Source organism: Bombus vancouverensis, chromosome 2, assembly GCF_051014615.1.
Source record: "Bombus vancouverensis nearcticus chromosome 2, iyBomVanc1_principal, whole genome shotgun sequence".
Lineage (NCBI taxonomy): Eukaryota > Metazoa > Arthropoda > Insecta > Hymenoptera > Apidae > Bombus > Bombus vancouverensis.
The window spans coordinates 6,106,172-6,112,171 of record NC_134912.1 but is presented as its reverse complement, the minus strand read 5'-3'; positions in this window follow the sequence as shown (position 1 = coordinate 6,112,171).

Sequence of the window (6,000 nt, the reverse complement as noted above, 5' to 3'; positions counted from 1 at the left end):
ATAACGTATTACGTTTCATGGTATAACGTTATAACGTACTACGTTATATGGTATAACGTTTTAACGTATTACGTTATATGGTATAACGTTATAACGTATTACGATATATGGTATAACGTTGTAACGTATTACGTTATATGGTATAACGTTATACCGTATTACGTTATATGGTATAACGAAGAGACGTTTCACGTTATATGGTATTAGGTTATAACGTATTACGTTATATGGTATAACGTTATACCGTATTACGTTATATGTTATAACGAAATGACGTTTCACGTTATATGGTATAACGTTATAACGTATTACGATATATGGTATCACGTTGTAATGTATTACGTTATATGGTATAACGTTGTAACGTATTACGTTATATGGTATAACGTCATATGGTATAACGTTATAATGTATTACGTTATATGGTATAAAGTTATAACGTATTACGTTATATGGTATAACGTTGTAACGTATTACGTTATAACGTATTACGTTATATGGTATAACGTTATAACGTATTACGTTACATGGTATAACGTTATAACGTATTACGTTATATGGTATAACGTTATAACGTATTACGGTATATGGTATAACGTTATAACGTATTACGTTATATGGTAAAACGAAATGACGTTTTACGTTTTATGGTATTACGTTATAACGTATTACGTTATATGGTATAACGTTATATCGTATTACGTTATATGGTGTAACGAAATGACGTTTTACGTTATATGGTATTACGCTATAACGTATTATGTTATATTGTATAATGTTATACCGTATTATGTTATATGGTATAACGAAATGACGTTTTACGTTATATGTTATAACGTTATAACGTATCACGTTATATGGTATATCGAAATGACGTTTTGCGTTATATGGTATTACGTTATAACGTATCACGTTATATGGTATATCGAAAAGACGTTTTACGTTATATGGTATTACGTTTTAACGTAGTACGTTATATGGTATAACGTTATAACGTATTACGTTATATGGTATAACGTTATAACGTATTACGTTTCATGGTATAACGTTATAACGTACTACGTTATATGGTATAACGTTTTAACGTATTACGTTATATGGTATAACGTTATAACGTATTACGATATATGGTATAACGTTGTAACGTATTACGTTATATGGTATAACGTTATACCGTATTACGTTATATGGTATAACGAAGAGACGTTTCACGTTATATGGTATTAGGTTATAACGTATTACGTTATATGGTATAACGTTATACCGTATTACGTTATATGTTATAACGAAATGACGTTTCACGTTATATGGTATTACGTTATAACGTATTACGTTATATGGTATAACGTTATACCGTATTACGTTATATGTTATAACGAAATGACGTTTCACGTTATATGGTATTACCTTATAACGTATTACGTTATATGGTATAACGTAATACCGTATTACATTATACGGTATAACGAAATGACATTTTACGTTATATGGTATAACGAAATGACGTTTCACGTTATATGGTATAACGTTGTAAAGTATTACGTTATATGGTATTACGTTATAACGTATTACGTTATATGGTATAACGTTATACCGTATTACGTTATATGTTATAACGAAATGACGTTTCACGTTATATGGTATTACGTTATAACGTATTACGATATATGGTATAACGTTATACCGTATTACGTTATATGTTATAACGAAATGACGTTTCACGTTATATGATATTACGTTATAACGTATTACGTTATATGGTATAACGTTATACCGTATTACGTTATATGTTATAACGAAATGACGTTTCACGTTATATGGTATTACCTTATAACGAATTACGTTATATGGTATAACGTAATACCGTATTACATTATACGGTATAACGAAATGACATTTTACGTTATATGGTATAACGTTATAACGTATTACGTTATATCGTATAACGTTTTAACGTAGTACGTTATATCGTATAACGTTTTAACGTAGTACGTTACATGGTATAACGTTATACCGTATTACGTTATGTGGTATAACGAAATGACGTTTTACGTTATATGGTATTACGTTATAACCTATTACGTTATATGGTATAACGTTATAACGTATTACGATATATGGTATAACGTTATAACGTATTACGTTATGTGGTATAACGTTATAACGTATTACGTTATATGGTATTACGTTATAACGTATTATGTTATATGTTATTACGTTATAACGTATTATGTTATATGGTATAACGTTATAACGTATTATGTTATATGGTATAACGTTATAACGTATTACGATATATGGTATAACGTTATAACGTATTACGATATATGGCATAACGTTATAACGTATTACGTTATATGGTATAACGTTATAACGTATTACGTTATATGGTATAAAGTTATAACGTATTACGTTATATGGTATAACGTTGTAACGTATTACGTTATAACGTATTACGTTATATGGTATAACGTTATAACGTATTACGTTACATGGTATAACGTTATAACGTATTACGTTATATGGTATAACGTTATAACGTATTACGGTATATGGTATAACGTTATAACGTATTACGTTATATGGTAAAACGAAATGACGTTTTACGTTTTATGGTATTACGTTATAACGTATTACGTTATATGGTATAACGTTATATCGTATTACGTTATATGGTGTAACGAAATGACGTTTTACGTTATATGGTATTACGTTATAACGTATTATGTTATATTGTATAATGTTATACCGTATTATGTTATATGGTATAACGAAATGACGTTTTACGTTATATGTTATAACGTTATAACGTATCACGTTATATGGTATATCGAAATGACGTTTTGCGTTATATGGTATTACGTTATAACGTATCACGTTATATGGTATATCGAAAAGACGTTTTACGTTATATGGTATAACGTTATACCATATTACGTTATATGGTATAACGTTATAACGTATTACGTTATATGCTATAACGGTTTAACGTAGTACGTTATATGGTATAACGTTATAACGTATTACGTTATATGTTATAACGAAATGACGTTTCACGTTATATGGTATTACGTTATAACGTATTACGTTATATGGTATAACGTTATACCGTATTACGTTATATGTTATAACGAAATGACGTTTCACGTTATATGGTATTACCTTATAACGTATTACGTTATATGGTATAACGAAATGACGTTTCACGTTATATGGTATTACCTTATAACGAATTACGTTATATGGTATAACGTAATACCGTATTACATTATACGGTATAACGAAATGACATTTTACGTTATATGGTATAACGTTATAACGTATTTCGTTATATCGTATAACGTTGTAAAGTATTACGTTATATGGTATTACGTTATAACGTATTACGTTATATGGTATAACGTTATACCGTATTACGTTATATGTTATAACGAAATGACGTTTCACGTTATATGGTATTACGTTATAACGTATTACGTTATATGGTATAACGTTATACCGTATTACGTTATATGTTATAACGAAATGACGTTTCACGTTATATGATATTACGTTATAACGTATTACGTAATATGGTATAACGTTATACCGTATTACGTTATATGTTATAACGAAATGACGTTTCACGTTATATGGTATTACCTTATAACGAATTACGTTATATGGTATAACGTAATACCGTATTACATTATACGGTATAACGAAATGACATTTTACGTTATATGGTATAACGTTATAACGTATTACGTTATATCGTATAACGTTTTAACGTAGTACGTTATATCGTATAACGTTTTAACGTAGTACGTTACATGGTATAACGTTATACCGTATTACGTTATGTGGTATAACGAAATGACGTTTTACGTTATATGGTATTACGTTATAACGTATTACGTTATATGGTATAACGTCATACCGTATTACTTTATATGGTATAACGAAATTACGTTTAACGTTATATGGTATTACGTTTTAACGTAGTACGTTATATGGTATAACGTTATAACGTATTACGTTATATGGTATAACGTTATAACGTATTACGTTACATGGTATAACGTTATAACGTATTACGTTATATGGTATAACATTTTAACGTATTAGGTTATATGGTATAACGTTATAACGTATTACGATATATGGTATAACGTTGTAACGTATTACGTTATATGGTATAACGTTATAACGTATTACGTTATATGGTATAACGTTATAACGTATTACGTTATATGGTATTACGTTATAACGTATTATGTTATATGGTATAACGTTATACCGTATTATGTTATATAGTACAACGAAATGACGTTTTACGTTATATGCTATTACGTTATAACTATTACGTTATATGGTATAACGTTATACCGTATTACGTTATATGGTACACCGAAATGACGTTTTGCGTTATATGGTATAACGGTATAACGTATTAGGTTATATGATACAGCGTTATACCGTATTACGTTATATGGTATAACGAAATGACGTTTTACGTTATACGGTATAACGAAGTGACGTTTTACGTTATATGGTATTACGTTATAACGTATTACGTTATGTGGTATAACGTTATAACGTATTACGTTATGTGGTATAACGTTACAACGTATTACGTTATATCGTATAACATTTTAACGTATTTCGTTATATGGTATAACGTTATAACGTATTACGTTATATGGTATAACGTTATACCGTATTACGTTACATGGTATAACGTTATAACGTATTACGTTATATGTTATTACGTTATAACGTATTATGTTATATGGTATAACGTTATACCGTATTATGTTATACAGTATAACGAAATGACGTTTTACGTTATATGGCATAACGTTCTAACGTATTACGTTATACGGTATAACGAAATGACGTTTTACGTTATATGGTATTACGTTATAACGTATTACGTTATATGGTATAACGTTATAACGTATTACGTTATATGGGATAACATTATAACGTGTTACGTTATATGGTATAACGAAATGACGTTTTCCGTTATATGGTATAACGTTGTAACGTATTACGTAATACGGTATAACGTTATACCGTATTACGTTACATGGTATAACGTTATAACGTATTACGTTATATGTTATTACGTTATAACGTATTACGTTATATGGTATAACGTTATAACGTATTACGTTATATAGTATAACGTTATAACGTATTACGTTATATGGTATAACGTTTTAACGTATTACGTTATATGGTATAACGTTTTAACGTATTACGTTATACGGTATAACGTTATATCGTATAACGTTATATGGTATAACGAAATGACGTTTTACGTTATATGGTATTATGTTATAACGTATTACGTTATATGGTACAACGTTATAACGTATTACGTTATATGGTATTACGTTTTAAAGTATTACGTTATATGGTATAACGTTTTAACGTATTGCGTTATATGGTATAACGTTATAACGTATTACGTTATATGGTACAACGTTTTAACGTATTACGTTATATGGTATAACGTTATACCGCATTACGTTATATGGTATAACGAAATGACATTTTACGTTATATGGTATAACGTTGTAACGTATTTCGTTATATGGTATAACGTTATAACGTATTACGTTACATGGTATAACGTTATAACGTATTACGTTATATGGTATAACGTTATAACGTATTACGTTATATGGTATAACGTTATAACGTATTACGATATATGGTATAACGTTATAACGTATTACGTTATATGGTATAACGTTATAACGTATTACGTTATATGGTATTACGTTATAACGTATTATGTTATATGGTATAACGTTGTAACGTATTACGTTATATGGTATAACGTTATAACGTATTACGTTATATGGGATAACGTTATAACGTATTACGTTATATGGTATAACGATATAACGTATTAGGTTATATGATACAGCGTTATACCGTATTACGTTATATGGTATAACGAAATGACGTTTTACGTTATACGGTATAACGAAGTGACGTTTTACGTTA